This window comes from Podarcis raffonei, chromosome 3, assembly GCF_027172205.1.
Source record: "Podarcis raffonei isolate rPodRaf1 chromosome 3, rPodRaf1.pri, whole genome shotgun sequence".
NCBI classification, from domain to species: domain Eukaryota; kingdom Metazoa; phylum Chordata; class Lepidosauria; order Squamata; family Lacertidae; genus Podarcis; species Podarcis raffonei.
This window is the reverse complement of record NC_070604.1, coordinates 53,512,347-53,531,825: the sequence shown is the minus strand read 5'-3', so window position 1 is coordinate 53,531,825 and position 19,479 is coordinate 53,512,347. Positions and strand designations below refer to the sequence as shown.

The 19,479-nt window shown below is 43.4% G+C and overlaps 1 protein-coding gene across 1 annotated transcript in view; it reads left to right on the top strand.

Annotated features, from left to right (window-relative positions):
* LOC128410440 (uncharacterized) overlaps positions 1-19,479 on the top strand; it is a 150,559-nt gene that overhangs the window by 127,155 nt on the left and 3,925 nt on the right. The gene's annotated exons all lie outside the window — the stretch shown is intronic.

The window sequence follows — 19,479 nt, the reverse complement described above, 5'->3', positions numbered from 1 at the left end:
GATATGTGTCTCTAAGGGAAATGACTAAATTCCTTGAAGTTTTACTATTTAGTTTTGTTGTATTTTACTTTCACGTGTATTTGTCTACATAAAAATAAATAAAAATGAATTTTTTAAAAAAGCACTCAGAATACTGTAGGACTTAGGTAATGATGTAATTTGGCACTAAACCAACAAAGACCTGTGAAAATTGTGCAGTTGTGGTTCTCTATAACAAAATATTAGTGGAAATGCAGTATCCAAATATTACATTGCAGAGAGGGTTTGGATATCCAGCACTGAGTAACAGCTGTTTATCTATTGCACATTAAAATGGCTATCTTGCACTGGAACTGGCCACTGAAAGTCAGGCCAGGTATTTCAAACATAAAACTGTTCCACCTCTGGTTGCTATTCTCTGCCCATCTTCCTTTTTACTTACATACAGCTTGTTACATTTCCTTCCATTTTTTGCACTTCAGAATCTCCCTACTGCACTTTTGTCAAACCAAACAGTGCCCAAATTCTTTTAAAACTAGATTCGTGGAGCATTGTTTTCCTCAATTTATTCCAAGTCTTACTGGGGGCTATTTGAGGGGTTCAGCTTGTTACTAATAATTGAAATATGAAGTGTCAAAGCAATACAGTAGTTTTAATTCTCTGGGACCAGGGGCTAAAGCTGGGCCTTCTGCTTCTTGATTCTGAGCCCCTGTTCTGATCCGTGATGTCTTTGTGTTTTGCTTTGCTTCTTTGCACGGGAGGAACAAAGATACAAGCTGCATTGGCAAACTTGATCACCAAACCCAAGTTTTATCTCATGCAATTTGGTTAATTATACGTTAAAATTTGGTGGCAGGGTCTTTGTCTTACAAATATCTACGCAGCTTCATTTGTATAAAGAGATTATTTTCTTAATCCTTTTGGACTTTTGCTTAGTGGGCAAGGTGTGGCTAATTTAGCAGCTCTCTTAAGCTTTGGGTGCCCTCTGCTGGTAAATCTTGGGGGGGCAGCAAGTGTGGAGAAGAAAAGCTCCAGGTTAGAGTCCATGTGTTACTGCTTTACCTGATCATTTTTGTGAGCACATACACATGACCAAGACTTGTGCCTACCCATACCCTCAGTCAACATGCACACTGGCACTTTGCCTGGGGGGCATGTTCCTACATGCTCTGTAGCCATGCATTGCAAACCAATGTGTAAATCGCAGAACAGCTCAGATCTTTGGCCTGTGGCAGGTGTGGGTAAGCTGTGACCCTCCAGATATTGCTGGACTACAATTCCAGGCAGATCTGCACCATACATTTAAAGTGCATTCAACACCCATTCAAAGGATATGGCTTCTCCCCAAAAATCTTGGGAACTGCAATTTGTTAAGGATGCTGAGACATGTAGCTTGGGGACTACAGTTCCCAAAATTCATCGGGGAAAGTCATGTGAGAACCTCGGGAACTGTACTTTGTTAAGGGTGCCAGGAAGTGTAGCTCTGGAAGAGGGAGACTACAGTTCTGATTTGGGGGGGATGTTATATGTTCTAAATGTAGATCTGCAGTATATGTCCCTTGGCCATGCTGGCTGGGGCTGTTAGGAGTTGGAGCACAACAACTGCTGGCAGGCTGCAGATAAGAACCCCCACGTGACACCCACCCAAACACACCAGGCCATGTGCATTTTAGAATACATTTTATGTTTTGCACATTTTAAAATACAATTGCAGCTGTGCCATTAAAACTAACAAGAAGCTTCCTGAAGAATAAACAGGATTTATCGTTGGACGCTGCCTAGCTCTCCTTCCCATCCTGAAAGGAGCAAGAGCTCAGCTGCTTATGACACTTCCACCTGAGTCCAAGGGCTGGCTTACACATGCACACTCATCATCTGATGACTGCAGCCTCATGTGCTGCATTTGCCTTGTTGTACATTCACGAGTTTCATATCATCTGTCAGCCCAGCAAAGGCAACGGGCTTTTCAACAGAGGTTCTGTTTCCTTTGTGGTCTCTGTACAGTCCCAACATATTGTGCTGCTTGTGTTGAGTCAGATCACTGGTCATCTAGCTCCCCTGGGTTGTCCACATCAGCTGACAGCAGCTCTCCAGGGATTCAGATGGGGACATTCCCAGCTCTACCTGGAGATGCTGGGAATTGAACATAGGACCATCACCTGCAAAGCAGATGCTCTGCTGCTTCTCTTGTAACTAAGTTTAGAGAAATCTGCAGAAGGCAACTCCAGCCCCCATCACAGCCCTGGTGCTTCTTCCCACAATATTCAGGTGTCTAGAGCTGTGCAAATAAAGCAGATATTCTGCCACTGAGCTATGGCCTTTCACCTTGGGCATAGTTGGGGATTAGTGAGACTCCTGGGCCTTACAGATCTGTATACCCTCTGCTTTCTTCCCCTTATACATGCACCTTGATACACAAAGCCTGATCCTATCTATGACTATGGGGTGAAACTCTGGTACTTGTTCAGCATAAACAAGCAGGAAAGTAGCTGGCTTTATTTATTGCAAATGCTTCTATCCTTCCATCCTAGCACTTGCACACCATACAGGGCAGCGAACAACAATTAAAACACAACCATAAAACACAACGCTATCTCATGTGCAGCAGATAAAATGAAGGTATCAGTCAAAACAAAGGTTTGCCTATCAGCAGAGTGGTCATTTGGCCTGCTGCTGACTGTGGGTGCTATAGAATTATTATGGAGAGTTGGGCAAAGAAGCGCATTTTGCTTTCAGCACAGTTCTGTTATTTGGTTGAGATAAGCCACTTAGTAGCAAAGGCATTTTGACATTTGCAGTTGTCTTGTAATGTCATGCTGATAGTGACACTTTGAGACTGCTGACAGCATTTGTTTTGTAACACCTGTGCGTATCTGTCAGTATTAATAAGAGCAGCTGCATTCCGGGTGTGTGTGTGAGAGGGGAGGGCCTGCAATATATATATTGAGTGGAGTGTCTTCTTTTGTAGTTCCTCCCTCTTGAGTAGGAACACAGTGTAGCATTGCCATTTTTACTGTAAGTGGATAAACCTGCCACCATTGAAATTAACGGTACTCACCACCACTACCACTTGAGTTTGAGTTTTGTGTACAGCAAAAATTATGTAGAACTCTGGATTGGAGTGGCAATATGCAGCAGAAGCACTAAATGTAAAAATACATCCCTATCAATTGGCTCACTGAAATGTCAGCTTATATATGATTTGAAGGTCAAGCTGATGTGACAGGTTTTGAAAGAAGTACAACATAACAAAGTGTAAGAAGAGCCCTGCTGGAAGAGGGAAAAAGGCCCATCATCCTGTGCTCAAAGTGGTGAAACAGACGCCTATGAAAATCCCACAAACAGGACACAAGTGCAAGAGCACTCTCCCCATTTGGGCTCCCCAGAAACCGGTATTTAGAGACATGCTACCTCCCTTACTGAAGGGCCATTATGGCTAGTAACCACTAATATCCTCCATAAATGTGTCCCAGTCAATCGTCAGTACTGGATCTTCAGGTTAATGTATTCCATTGTTTAAACATGTGCTGTGTGAAAAAGTGCCTCAACCACAAATATCTACAAAACCTGGAAAGAGTGTGCTAAGCATGGAGAACCATGGGCATCAATACTTCCTTAATGTGGGTCCAATGTTGTACTCAAGGATTTCTCCACCCGAGCCCATCCAATAAAACCAAATGCAACATATTATATCCCAGCTTGATGAGTGAGATCATACAAAGAAGCATTGTTAGTTGCACCTTGTGTTACAGAGACCTGAATGGCCTCAGTTAGAAGTTGAACACTGAGTATTGTCATTCCCTTGCAGCGGAACACTCTTCTGGCAAAGTCAGCAGGCACCCCTGCTTTTTACTTTCAGGTGTCTCTTGAAGACCTTTTTGTGCTGACATGCCTATGCAGTTGTTTAAAACTTTCTTGATTACCCAGTCATTTTAATGATACTTTCGTGCTGTTTTAATGGTCTTTTTATGTTTTATTTTATACATTTCATGGCCCCTTATCTCTAATACAGTCCTCATGACCTATTTGGAGGGTGAGAAAAGTCTGCCCTCCCTTCTGAAAAACACACTAGCCCTTTTCTTCCTAGTATGGGAGATCCATACTCACTCCCAGATTCCCTTTGCTTGATCATGGAAATAGAATATTTGCTGCCCAGGAGCAAAACAGCATCAGGAAAATAGATTCATTTTCAAGGGTAGTCCTATAAAGTATTGACCAAGGTCAGGATTTTTTGTCTTGTTTTCTGTTTTTGTCTTCCCTGGTATGTTAGCAAAAAGACTCAGCTCAGTGAAAAACATCTGATGAGATTAAAGTTCAGTTGTTTTTCAGTCACCAGTCCAATGCCTGTATTACTCAACCTTAACTTCAACAATAATGTTATGGCACTGGCCCCTATTTCCTTTGTTAGGCAGATTACTAGTTAATGGCCCAAGATGGTTGAGAAATATCCAACCTAACCCACTAAATTGATTAGGAGATAACTGCAGATCTCTTTCAGAGCCTTTTGCAGGAGTCAGCCATCAAGGTTGGAGGAGGTGGAATGGGGGAGAAAGGACAGGGGAAAAGAGCGTAGTGAATAAATTGAATTTTGGCAGAGGGAAAGAGAGTGTGTGCTGTGAGCAGTCCATCAGCATTAATACTTTGACTTTCTCTCTGGGTATCTCACTTGACATTGTTGGTATATAGCCTTATAAGGGTGACATAGGCTTACATGGCCACCTGCACTTAAGACCAAGGGTGGAGATCCAAATGCCCTTCAGATATTGTTGGCCTACAACTCCCATAATCCCATGCTGACTGTGGCCAATGGAAGATGGAGTCCCACAACACCTGGAGGGCCACCAGTTTCCCATCCCTGATTTCAGACTACAATAAACTGGGAGGGGTAGCAAATGCTGCAGAAGCATGAATTGGGAATCAATATGACCATGACAGATTGTAGAATAGGCCCAAACTAACAAAATGAATCTCAGCAGGAACAAATGTTAGGTTCTGCATTTAGGCAGGAAGAACCAGCTGAACAAACAGAAGATGGTGGGACACCTGGCTTGCCGGTAGCACATGCGAAAAGGATCTTGGGGTCTTAGTTGACTACAAGCTGAACACTGTGAGTCCACAGTGTGATGCAGCAGCAAAAAAACGTGAATGCTAGTCAAAGCTGCATCAACACAAGTATAATGTCCTGATCAAGGGAAATAATAGCCCCGCTCTGTACTGCTTTAGTGTGACCACACCTGGAGTACTGTGTCCAGTTCTGGGCACCACAATTTAAGAAGGATATTGAAAAGCCAAAAAGTGTGCAGAGGAGGGAGATCAAGATGAAAACCAAGCCTTATGAGGAATGGTTGATGGAGCTGGGAATGTTTAGCCTGAATAAGAGAAGACTGAGAGGAGAGATGATAGCCATCTTCAAATATCTAAAGGGTTGTAACATGGAAGGTGGAGCAAGCTCGTTTTTTCCTGCTCTGGAGAGTAGGACCCGAACTAATGGATTTAAATTACAAGAAAGGAGATTCTCACTAAACATCAGAAATAACTTTCTGACAGTAAGAGCTGTTTGACAGCAGAACAGAAGTCGAACGGACTCATTCCTTGATTGTTTTTAAGCAGTGGTTGGATGGCCACCTGTCATGGATGCTTTAACTGAGATGGCTGCATTGCAGGGAGTTGGACGAGATGACCCTGAGGGTTCCTTCCAACTCCACAGTTCTATGTGTCTATGATTCTATGTTTGTCCATCTGTAAAATAAAATGAATGCTATAACAACATCAGAAGCCTCCATTACTTTCATTTCAAGGAAAGCAGACTTGAGTTGGGCTTCTCCTGGAACTTCTTGTAGCTTGAGAAAGTGAGGTACATATAACAATACTTTTTCACTTCAGCTTGAAAAAGAAACACAACTTCCCTCACTAGAAAAGAATATCATGCATCAGGCTTGTTGTTGTTGTTGTTTAGTCATTTAGTTGTGTTTGACTCTTCATGACCCCATGGACCAGAGCACGTCAGGCACTCCTGTCTTCCACTTGCAGGCTTGTAGGCTCCCATAAAATAAGCCCCTCCCTAAGAATGATAGAGAGAAAGCTGCAACCCTATAATTGGATGCAGAAATTCCATGAATAAGAAGTTACAGAATCAAAATGGCTTGCAACTGGGTACAATTGTGCAAGAATGCATAATGAAAGGATGAGCAAGTCATGAAACTAATTGTGTCTTTAGTTGATTTATTAAGGCTGTCCTAAAATTTGCTGAGACCGCAATTTCATTCTGGGAGAAATGCATCATCCCCTTGGTCTGGAAACACTTATTTCTAATAAAGCATGGGTGGTATATGTAATCTGTGGTGGAGGAAAGTGTACATAAATGTCCTGCTTTCCCTTGCCTTTGAATTTGGTTCTGACATCATGGCTAATTGGCCAGGTGTCAATCATTTACTTGAGCAGCTTAAAGTTGTTTTTGTACAAATAATGCTTTCTTTAAAAGTTGCAACAGCACCCCTGTAGGCAAGTAACTCTTACAAAAATTTAAACATTCTTAAAAAAAATTTTTTTTAAAAGAACAGAAACAAATGAACAAATAAGCATAGAGACTTGGTTCTTTCCAAGTTCTGTTCCAAAACAAGTGAGCTAAAGAGGTTCAAACACTGGCATACTCTGGCTAAATCCTGTTTAGGGAAGAGCCATAGCTCAGGGGTATGGCATCCGCTTTGCATGCAGAAAGTCCCATGGTCAATTCCTGGCATCTCCAGGTAAGGCTGGGCAAAGACTTCTGTCTGACACCCCAGAGAGCTGCTGCCAGCCAGTGTAGATAATATTGAGCAAGATGGAGCAATGGTATAAGGCAGCTTCCTACATTCCTCTTTTTAGGTTCCAAGGTGCACAAAATGGGTGTTCAAATGAGGTCCCTTCACAGGTGCAAGAGATGATTGGGGTTAGTGGGAACATTCCTAGCGACCATGTCCTTGCAAGTCAGCTGTGCTTTCTCTTCCTGGCGACCAAGCATTTGGCAGAGGGGCTCTACACATGTACAGCCCCACCAACTGACTGGGGAGTGCTGACTGGCCAGGAAATCAGGTGGTGGGTGTGTTGACACATGCGGAGCATGGCTGGCAGGCACACGTTCCCTTGCACCTGCTATGAGGGGATGTAGGGAGTGGGTGGCAGGCCAAGAGTTACTATTCCAATTTGATTTCTACCAGAACGTGGACAGGCTAAAGCAGTCTTGAGGCTGGAGCAAGAGCATTGGCAGTGATTTCTCACACCCACCCCTTCCTAAGGATGCAGGGCACCCACAAAACGTGTGCGCATTTGTGTTTACAAATAAGCATATACAGTAATTGTGAAGTGGGGACTGTACATTGGCAGGGGTAAAAAGGTAAAGGTACCCCTGCCCATACGGGCCAGTCGTGTCTGACTCTAGGGTTGTGCGCCCATCTCACTTAAGAGGCCGGGGGCCAGCGCTGTCAGGAGACACTTCCGGGTCATGTGGCCAGCGTGACGAAGCTGCTCTGGCGAGCCAGCACCAGCGCAGCACACGGAAACGCCGTTTACCTTCCCGCTATAAAGCAGTACCTATTTATCTACTTGCACTTAGGAGTGCTTTCGAACTGCTAGGTGGGCAGGAGCTGGGACCGAAAGACGGGAGCTCACCCCGCCGCGGGGATTCGAACCACCGACCATGCGATCGGCAAGCCCTAGGCGCTGAGGTTTTACCCACAGCGCCACCCACGTCCAATTGGCAGGGGTAGTTCCAGTTATATTCCGATGGTGCTAATGGGAATGCACTTTAGCAGCTATTTAGGGCCAAGATATACAGTAGCAGCGAAAGGTGATACTGCTTGATCAACTGGCTAGCTTATAGCATGGATTTGCAATAGGCTTAGAAGAAATGAACACATCTACTGCTGTCGAGTTGTTGGAGGAAGCCTCTCCACCAGTCACAACTGCACAGAACTGTGGCCAGGATATGTTGTATACTTTAGGCAGGGAGAGAATTAAGAGACAATCCCAGTTGTGTGAGATCTGGAAAACAGAGGAAGTATTCTGTAACCAGGCATCTCTCTTTCTATCAAGAAGCATAGAAAACAGGCCATAACTTTGCTAGTTTGGCCCCAGTTTCTTGTTACCAAACTGGCTGCTTGTGTAGAAGCCCAAACTCCTGTGGCATCTAAAGCATCTCTGAAGTGGATGGTGATTCTTTTGGAAGCTCAGATAGAAAGCAGAGCCAGCCAGGCTTATGATGATCTGCCCGTGGCAATGCAGACAAGAGCATTTGGAGATTTGAGATGTGGGTCAGTGACGCAAATGAAAAAAAATTTGAAATGTAGCATATTGCATATGCAAAGTGTCAGCAATCATTGAAAATGACACTCAGCTACCTTGCCACTCCTGGTCCTATGCCAGTGTAATATCCCACTGAATCATAGAATTGTAGAGATGCAAGGGGTTATCTAGTTCAGCCCCCTGCAATGTTGGAATCTTTTGCCCAACGTGGGGCTCAAATCCACAACCCCGAGATTAAGAGTTATTTCTTGCTGAACCGACTGAGCTATGTTAGATCCTCTTATTTTCTTTCTCCTCTCCTACTTCTATGATCCAACCCCATCTTCTCCTTTTCAGCATAGCTCACTGCTAAGCATTTCCTGTGAAAATGACTCCCCAACCCAAGGCCTCTTCTTTGCTGGTTCTTAGGGGCTACTTTCCCCCCTAAAGTCTCTAAAAAGGTCATAATGACATAAATCCAGTTTAATTAAACATGTGCTGGGTATTATATTGAATGTCTTCACCATCTGTTATGCTGGCAATGCTGAACACTGAATCAAAACAAGAATCTCTTTCAAAATGTGTTTTGCAGTTAATAATAATTTGGCCTTAGTTATTTCATTAGCATGCCAAACAAAGCAATGTTCAAAGTGTTGTTTGTGCCTTGTATTTGCACATACTAGGTACAAAATACTTTCTGTACCACAAGAATTTGAAAACATTGTCCAATGCAAACCACACCATGTGTGTCCCTTTCCAGAAGTTTGCCAGTTTTGTTTTGGTTTTCTGGCAAGGCATCTGTGCCTTTAACAGCTGTGGGACAAACAACAGCTTGAAACTTCTTTAACAGGCAGTAGGCCAGATTGCCAGGCACATCTTTACCTGGGAAAATGACAGGTAAATAGCATACAATGGCTTGGAAATAGCTTGGGGCACCTCTGGAAAGCGAGGGCCATTTCAACAAAACATGCCTTTCTGTCCCCCCCACATTCCAGCTAAAGACGATGTCAAGTTAGATCTGTGTCTGTGAGAACACCACCCTTGCTATACAAAAGTAATGCAGTTTTTGACTGGGACAGAGAAAGTCAGAGAGCTTTGAGCATTGGAAAACCCATTTTGGGGCCGGCCTCTTTGGAGATCTGATGAGGGCCAGTGGATTTGTTGTGGGAGTTTTTTTTTTTTTTTAAAAAAAGATATCTGCCTCCATCTATGCTCAACCTGAATATTTGTAAATAAACTCAAATAATACCCTCATGCCCAACATCAGCACCCAGAACGGTTAGGCAAACATTTGGATGGCAGCATGCTTTTAGTTGGGTGAACCTGCAGCTGCTTCCATCTTCATTTCCCCAGAATGCATCTGGGAAAATGAAGATGGCGACTGTCAGGGTTGTTTCACCCAGTGCGTCTTGTCTTAGCAGTGCCGGTCTATGGGGGGACATGTGGTGATGCTTAGCCTGGACCTGAGCAAAGAAGCGCTGGACAAAGAAGCTGCAACTGCTACTGCTATTTCCCTTGTTGCTTAGGGCCCCTTCAAACCTGGTGCAGGCCCTGAAGACTGAAAAACCATGAATCCCTGGTCTTTTCAAAATGAAACCAAATCCAGGTAAGGACAATGCCCCTAGAACTTTTCATAGTTTAGGAAAGTGAGTGCACATGACAAGGTGGCCCCCTGTTGGTGACTGAAGGCAAAGCTCCAGATTCACATCATATACCAGTAGTAGCTGCAAATATTAGTCGAATGAATAAAAATAGCTTCACATTTGTGTTCTGAAGCCTTCTCTCTGGCTTATTTATTTATTATATTTATATACCACCCTTCATCACAAGATCTCAGGGCGCTTCACGGGCTGCTTTCCACATTATGCAAAAGTTTGCCATTATGCAAAAGTTTGCCGTCTGCCATTTTTTCTTATGTATTGTTCCTTGCATGTTATCTCTGCAGTTTTCCATCTTTCAATCAGACAAAAGAAAAAAAGAAGGATTTAAGCTCATGGGTCCTTTTAGTGAAAAACATGGTGGTACGTGTAATGCGTATTCTGAAACAGCTTCTTTGCTTACTGCTTATTCACGCCAGTGCAATCAAATAAATAGACCAGACCCGCAGCTAAAAATAGTTCCCATATCAGATATCTATAGCACGGAGCTTCCTATGAAAAGTGAGGTGTGTCTGTCATGAATACTGGTTAAGGACTGAAAGATAGTGGCAAGGGATCTACAGATTTGCACGAGCAATTGAAGAACACAACCATCTGCACCATTCAAATAGGTTACCATTCAGACACACCATTTTGCTTTACAAATGAATCCATTGTAGAACACTTTGTGAATTTAAAGAGTTGGACAAGTATTTCACAGCAGAAATCTCTGACTCTCATTTTAATATTTTTATAATAACTTCTGGCTCTCACTAATTTAAAGTAGTTGTTCTAACTGAAAATTACTCTTCTATATTGCACGTCATTTTGAATGTTCCTCCTCAATACATGGTGGATAAGTTAAAAGAAAAATAAAACAACTTTAGTTTTGCCTGCATTTCACTTTTCTTCTTCCTTCCATCTGATCTGGCCATAGAAAGTGAAATAGCAGATTATGGGTGTGTGTGTGTGTGTGTGTGTGTGTGTGTGGTTTCAGGTTTTTGCAAATCAAAGTAATCCCCCCCCCCAAATGGAAGGACTGCCATTAATATACTGAAGAACAGTCATGCATACCTCCTAGTGTTTCTGACAATGGTTCTGTGTCTCTTATTATTATGAAATGCTTTTAAAATGACACACACTCCATCCTCTTGTATACAGAAGGAACAGGCCTTTCAGTTCTGCTGTGAATTTCCATCCTTACCCTTCCCTCAAAATCTGAAATGGTACTCCTGATAGATTGTTTGCTCCAGCACTCAAGACCATTTGAAAATTATTTCTGTGCTCTTCCTTTTAGAGTGAAGTATCTGTCTCTTCTCTGATCCTATTTTAAGCCTAGAGATTTTCATTCAGTGTGCCAGTTACAGTACCTCATTCACCTATGCTCTAGTCTAAGAGTGAATATTCCATTCATACAGTGGCTGCTTTCTTCTTTATAAAGAAATACTGCTTTGTTATCTCATAGATAAGATAAGGAACCGAGAAGCCTGCTTACATGTCAAGGGACAATTGCTGCTGTATTAAGTATACGGGACTTCTGCACATGGAGGACCAGAGAAAGCAACTGAACAGTTTCTTTTAGTAACATGAGAATCAAGTGAAACCCTCTCACAGTACGTTTTGGCTCCTCTCCAATGGAGGCTTGGCTTTGGGCAGATGCTATTCTGAGTAATGCATCTCAAATGTTCTGTTAATCTATTCGGGCTGAATGAATGGCTTTCTATTTGATTTTATTCTCTTTTAAAATGCTAACAAAAAAATGACTATTGTACGTGAATTCAGAAAGCACAAAAGCAGAGAATGCCAGCTTTTACCCTTGTGTTTGTTTTCTCCAAGAGTGGGATATGTTAGCAATTTTAGCTAACAGCTGTCACAGACAAGTTTGTTCTTGACAGATTGCAACAGGAGGGGGAGCTTTTGACTGCAGCAGCCAAGGAAGAAGAGCCTGTTAGGAAAACTGCCTCCAAACACTTGCTGTGCTGTGTGCTCTGCTAATGTTACATTTTCAGTTGCTCAAGGCCAATCTAGATGTGATGGGCAGGGCAGAGATGTGCATTTTATGCATGTGCCTTCCCCATTTACATACACAGTGTTATGTACTGAGTTGAATAGGATCCAAACTGCAGCAGTCTGATTGGTCCTAGAACAATAGGATCCAAAAGGCAGCAGTCTGATTGGTCCTAGAACAATAGGATTCAGAATGCAGCAGTCTGATTGGTCCTAGAACAAGGCAGCAGTATGATTGGTTGGCAGGAACCACCCAATCATGCTCCAGATAGAAGTGAATCCACAACCTGATTGGCTTACAGTAGAATTCCGGAATTAGCCAATCATGTGCAGCCCATTGTGTAAATAATGTATATAAAGCAGATACTTTGAGGGGACATTCATTCATTCCTCCTCACCACTATGAGCTGAATAAAGAGCATGAAATCACTTTGCGACTCTGAGTATATTTCACACAGCATTCTGGGTGGGTGCAGAGTCTATTATTGCCCATTTCACAAGAAGGAGGATTGGGAAGAGAAACCCTGTAACTGTGGGGGAAGGGTTGGCGCCAAGGATGTGTCTGAAGCCAATTCCCACTTTGGTTCCCAGACGAAGGGAAGTAACTGGTAGTCCCACTGCTTGCCTCCATTCAGCTTCCCTTCAGTGGGACAGTAGAAATTTTTTGGAGAACAGGAGTTCACCATGTCAGCCCCTGTAGTCATGCCCCAATGTAGTCATGCCCCAATGCAGCCATGCCACAAATCCAGGCAGGTCTGTCTGTCTGTTCTCTTTCTCTCTGTGGCAGTAATACATTGCATAATACACAATTTATTAGTACTAGCATGACTGCAATCCTGCGTATAGTTTCCTGGGGCAGCAAACTCCATTGAATTCTGACTGCAATGGATCAGTTTGTGAAACACAATGAGCTTTTACACAAGACCTCTGGCTAGCTAAAAACGCAACCTTTAGCTTTTAATTAGAAACACAAACAATCTCAGACAGATGTGTTGACATTTAAACTGTTAGTGAAAAGTAGGAACCTCGCCAAAGAAAAAGAAAGTAGTATGCTGGATTATTTTCCTCACTCTTAGATTCCCTTGATGATAATTTGCCACAAGCTTAAAAGTCTCATTGTCACCACATTCACTTGCCATAGGAGATTCATTCAGTCACTTTGCCACTTTGATAATTTTGGTCTTGCTCCAGCTCTGAAAAAGCTCCGCTACATCCCTATTCACACATCTCCTGTGTTCCTATTTGCTGGAAGCATGGCAGCGATGTTCATAAACAACCAACGATCTCTGCCAGTTTGGAGAGGGTTGGCAGCAGGCCGATGTTGCAACCCAACTATTTATCGCAGCCTGTGGGAGCTTGTGACCAATGACTTGTAAACAGGAGTGTTTGCAAGGGTGTTTTGTGGGATAGGCCTGGAGCGCTGCCTCATAGTGTATGTAGGACCAAGAGACATGGACGGCGAGGGAGCTGCTGCCGTGACCTGCAACACCTGTGCCATGTTTGTATTCCTGTCTCAGAATATGAAAAACTACACATGCAGCAAGTGCAAGCTGGCTGCCTTGCTGGAAGAGAAAGTATAGCAACTTGATGCCCACCTATCCACTTTCGAGATACCAGGCAAGATGAGAAATTTCTCGATACAGCAGAGTGGACTGTCCTGAGACAGTGATGCAGGTTGGGGAGGAAGAAGATCACCCACTGCAGGAGTCAAACCCCTGGAAGAACATGACAAACAGGAGCAGGGCCCTAACCGAGAGGTGGTGCAAGGGCTGTAATAGGAAAAAGCTAACCTGTACCATTCTGTTGTCAGGGAACAGGAGCAGGATTCCTCTTAATTGAGTGATGAAGGTGAGGACTCCAACCCTGACAGGTATGCAGGGCACCGCATACCCAATGAACCTACAGAGCAGCACCCCCAACCTGAGGGTGTGGCACTGCCACCCTCGCATTTGGAGGGCTCTCCTGCAGAAGGCCTGAGCCTTCCCCATTCCACAGCTGTATATAAGGCCTAGGCCCCTTTAGGCAAAGAAGCATATTGTAACCATAAATGGTACTATTTATTTAATTCATTAGATTTCTATACCGTCCTTTCTATACCGTCCTGGTGCTACTGCTACAAAAGCACTCAGTTTCTGCTTATTCCTTGCAGGATCAACTTCCATGTTCCCCAGAGCAAAGCTTCACATCTAGCCTTGAACCTCACCTTGCCCTATACCCTGGTTGAGCCAGAGCAGGATATCCATGGGAGAAGGGGTGGCATAAGAATGCCAGTTTTGCTGTGGCTGGATAGAGAATCTTTCCCTCACTACTGAATACCCAGGACTACCTCCCCTCTCGATTTAGGAGTTCCAAATCAGGAAATGGTAGATGAGTAACTCCCAGCATCTCTCATAAAGGATGGTGACAGGCAGAGTAGCTGAGAAGTTAGGCCAAGTGAAATCAGAAACCTTTGTAAAAAGGGTTCTGGTTAAGTAAGGTTATTCCCATAGAACACACTGAGCCAAGTGTGTCAAAGCAAGTTGCTGCTGGCACACGGCTTCTTCTAGCATTACTGGGTAAATGTCACTTGGTTGAACCTTCAGAGAAATTTTAATATGAAATCAAGAGGGACAGGCAATGGCTGGCACTTTCTAATAACATGGGTGAAACATTAAGTTTTTGCAGTCTTTGCAGCAATGTACTGACCTGAGCACATCTGCACCATGCATTTAAAGCACTCTTATACCACTTCAACAGTTATGGCTGATCCCCGTCCCACAGTACCATGAGCACTGCAGATTTTTAAAGGATGCTGGCAACTGTAGCTCTGTAAGGGATAAACTGCAGTTCCCATAATTTGCTGGGTAAAGCCACGACTGCTGAAGTGGCATAAATGTGCTTTAAATGTATATCTGTGCATGTGATCTTGGGTCTTAAATTAACTCAATGCAAGGAAAGTTTATAATCTCTTCCACTTCCTACATACTCTGTGAGATGAGGTATGGGAGGATGCTGCCGGGGGGGGGCAGAATCACCCCAAACTGGACTGATTGACTAGGGAAACTCAGCTAGATGGGCGGGGTATAAATAATAAATTATTATAATATTATTATTATTTCCCCCTCCAGCAGCCCCCTGATCCCCACCCCATATTTTTTAGCCCGTCACCCTCCAGAGATTTGGGAGGTGCAGAGGGAGTATGAAGGTGATTGCAGTGGGAGGAGAGGATAGAACTGTAGAGTTGAAAGGGACCCTGAGTGCCATCTAGTCCAATCCCCTGCAATGCAGGAATCACAACTGAAGCATCAATGACAGATGGCCATCCAACCTCTGCTTAAAATGTTATTTCTGTGAACTTAGGATCCAAGCCAATAATGCTAGAAATTGATTAACTAAGATTTATGTTAGAATAAATGGTGCCTGAAATCATTAATCATATGTATAAAGTTAATTGTTGTAGAACCTGAAGGACTTTACCCCTAGGTGAGGAGGGTAGAAGATGTCCTCCTATGATCTGCCTGACTCAATCCCTGCTCTCTTTTAGATGAGCAAGATCTTACCATGCTTAATATTGTTCTTACTATGTTTCCATGCTACGTATTCCTTGGTTCTTAGAATTTTAAAAAAACTTAACAGATTGTTTTCATTTCGAATTTAAATCTGTGAGCTCATGCAATAGTTTAGCTTAGTGTGATGTGCAGAGAATATCACACAAGCAGAGATATTAACTATGGTTGTATATTGGCTCCCTTGGACTGCAATCCTAAACTGTGCTCACTTACCTTGAAGTAAGCCCCATCAAATTCAGTAGACATGTGCAGGGCTGCACTGTTAACTACAGTACATAACTTGAAAGAGTGGAAGGTCTTTCTCAATGGCAGCTGGTGTGATGAAATTTGCTTACGTAGATGAAAGTTTTATTTTCACACGCCCAAGGGGTTGAACAGGTATTCTGGTGACTTTAAGGAACTATTGTGAAAAGAACCAGATATCCACCAGAATGTTGGCGTTTCAGAGCTGAGAAGCTCCTATCTCTTGCGCTTAATTGCCTCACAGCCCTGCATGAAGGCACACCAAACAGGGCCTTGGGGGGATATTTTATTGTGATTTGCAAGCAACTGTGGACTTGATCAGTGTTGGGGTGGATTTGCATTTCTTTCTTGCACTTGAGAGGAGGAAAAGGGTCAAATTCAAAGATAATAAAGGTTTGCAGTATTATGTTCTATCTTGGCATGTTCATAGAATACTCCTACTTTTAAACATAGTAAAAAAAAAAAAAAGTTAAGCCACTGTAGGATACCAAAACTATAATGAGCCATGGACTATGAATTTGACAAGTAGTGTCATCATAGGCCAATGAGAGCTGGGCACATCATGTAGCAGAAGAAACTATTGCAGGTGTTGTTTGTTAAGGAAAGGTGGATTTTGATCATGCTACATATGTTAATTGGCTTTACCAGCTGGATAGCATTGGTCACCAGTTGAATTAAGTACTTATAACACAGTGTTCTATATTCAATTGCATGATATCTTCAGTTGCATAGACTTCCTGTGTCTATTGCAGTGTACGGACAATCTGGGACTTAGGTCCACCACACTGGCACTGACAGCCATCCAACTCCAATGCAGCAGTGAAGCTAGAACTAACCAAAGGGTAGGCCATCATATCAATATTGCTTAAAGAACATTTATGTTAAATGTATGACCCTTAAAGGTAAAGGGACCCCTGACCATTAGGTCCAGTCGTGACCGACTCTGGGGTTGCGGCGCTCATCTCGCTTTATTGGCCGAGGGAGCCGGCGTACAGCTTCCAGGTCATGTGGCCAGCATGACTAAGCCACTTCTGGTGAACCAGAGCAGCACACGGAAACGCTGTTTACCTTCCCGCCGTGCTTTCAAACTGCTAGGTTGGCAGGAGCTGGGACCGAGCAACGGGAGCTCACCCCGTCACGGGGATTCGAACCACCGACCTTCTGATTGGTAAGTCCTAGGCTCTGTGGTTTAACCCACAGCGCCACCCGCATCCCTTCTGACCCTTAGCAGTTGTAATTTCCCAGCATGCTGGAGCTTCAGCAAACATCTCATCTCTCCCTCCCACTGTCCTTTCATGTTCCTCACACACAGCTGTTTGCCAACACACCCTCTCTGTCACTCATTCTCACACCACTAAACTTCCCTTTCAACTCTCCTTCCACTTAACCTTCTCCCAGAACAGGTTCATATTGAACATGAGTGATGAACACCCTTCTGAAATACCACTGACTAACACTGGCCACAGAAATGCCTTTAAAAAGAAAAACAAACCAAAACTGCAAGCATGTTATACAATTCATGAGTAAAGCCACATGCTTGTTGTGTTTAACCCAACACAGCAAATCATTTCCCAAAAGATACTGAACAAATCGAGAAATATTTTCCTAAAAATCATCCTAGTAAAACCCATGGAAGAAAAATGCATGCCATCTTTCAGCTTGTCAAACATTTAATTCATTTAAAAGAATGCCTTTATTATTTCTACCCTAGAGCTGGCATGGACCATCCTCAAATCGACATCGCTTACACAGCCAAGTTTCAGATCAGTCCGTTGAACTATTTTCTGACTAAAAGATGTAGAATCACCTCCTCTCAGTTTCTCTTTATAATGATGGAATGTGATTCAGTTGACTCAGCCCTAATTAATATGGGGCTGCAACAGTGGCCCTATAACAACTGCTAATCCTTTCCCCTTAATGTTGTATAGGGTCCCTGAAGTATAAAATGAAGCCCATCCTTCCATTCCCCATACCCCAGGAATGTGCTTTTGCTATTATTTCTACAAGTGAGTCAAAAACCAGCAAAGTCTGGGAAATTTAGTCACTAGAGGGCTGTAGGTCACAGCCTGTCTGTACATCCAGCATCTGATAAGTGGAAAGGGAAAATATATATACTTCTTCCTTGTTAAACAGGTGACTCAACCTAGAAGCAAATTGACTCTTTTTTCACAATTACCATGATTTATAGCAGTGCAAAATTATAGGTTAGGTTTATTCTGAAGGGTGGATTGTTTCAAAACCATTCACAATGATGACACTAATCCATCTTTACGTGCTCAACAATAAATGGTCACATGAGACAATGTTATATGAAGACTCTTGTTCAGCTGCACAACGTGCTTTCAAGGCAACATGAACTCCTGCTGGGAAATTAATGAGTCTCCACTCAATAGCACTTTCCACCCTTTGATTCTGGCTGTGTGTTAGTAAAACCTCATTTCCTTGTTTTGTAAAATCTTTGTAATAAATCCAGCTGTGATTTTGGCCTGCTTTGTGTATGATGGTTAGTTTTACCAAAGAAGTTTGTTTTTAAAAAAGGAATTTGTTCCAGTTCCGGTTCACCCCTCTGCAAAAGGCACCTAATTCCATTCCAGTTCAATTCACAACCCAGTCCTCAGCATTTTTTATTCCAGCCTTCAGAATTTTACAAACTGCTCTGCTAAAGTATAAACTATACTTAAGAAGACCAAAAAAAATATCAAAACCCGTGCACACAGAATGTGGCCAATTGTTTCATTTATTTCCCCCAACTATGATTTTTAAACCTAAATGGCAGCATGATGGCCTTAGCCCCCCCCCTTCCACACTTGAAATGGCAATGTGTATTACAACTTCACTTACCTCAAAATGTGGGCAGCCAGCTCTGCTGCACTTTGGAGGTCCTCCTGCTCATGATGGCGCTGAATGGGGCCCTGGACCTTTGCCACAAAGACTTTGCTTGACAGCACAACTGCCATGATGTTCTTCTTCCTGGGAAGAAGAGGGTGCAGACTGTTAGTGGATGTATGTCACACAGACTTCATAGCAGAGGCAAGGAGGGTGTGTGCCTTCCTTCTGCTCTGCAGTCCCAGGGCATCCCTTAGACCTGGGAAAAGCCAACGTGGTGCCCTTCAGATGTTGCTGCCAGTGCCTCTAGCCCATTGGCTGTGTTGGCTGGGGCTGATGATGGGAGTCGGGAATCCAGCAACATCTGGAGTGCATCACATTGACTGCCGCTTGCCTTAGCCTCAAACAGTTGCATTTCTGCAGAGGCCAGAATGTAAAGAAATTGAGTTAAAGGCTGACCTGGCAATTCAGTCTCATATAGTCAGGGCTCCAAGGTTTAGTATTACAAGGAAACATAAGTGGGTTTTGGGGTGCTCCAGGTTGAAGCAGCCCTTAATGATTTCCTCCACAATGTTGTATTTAAGGTGTCCAACACCTTAAAGGGGGGGGGGAGGCGCATAGGAGGCATATATGTTCTCCATATATGAACATTAGAATTGCCCTGCTGGTTCAAACAGAAGGCCCATCTGAGAGCCAGCATGGTGTAGCGGTTAGTGTGTCGGACAAAGAACTGGGAGACCAGAGTTAAAATCCACACTCAGCCATGAAGCTCACAGGGGAATCTTGGCCCAGTCACTGCCTCCCAGCCTAACCTACCTCAAAGGGTTGTTCTGAGGAGAAAAACAGGCGGAGTGGGGGGTGGGGAGTAGAAAACGATGGACGCCACCTTGAGCTTGCAGGAAAAGTGGGGTGCGAATGTGAAAGCAAATAAATAAAAATAATCTAGTCCAGCATACCGGTACTTGTTCTCACAGTGGGCA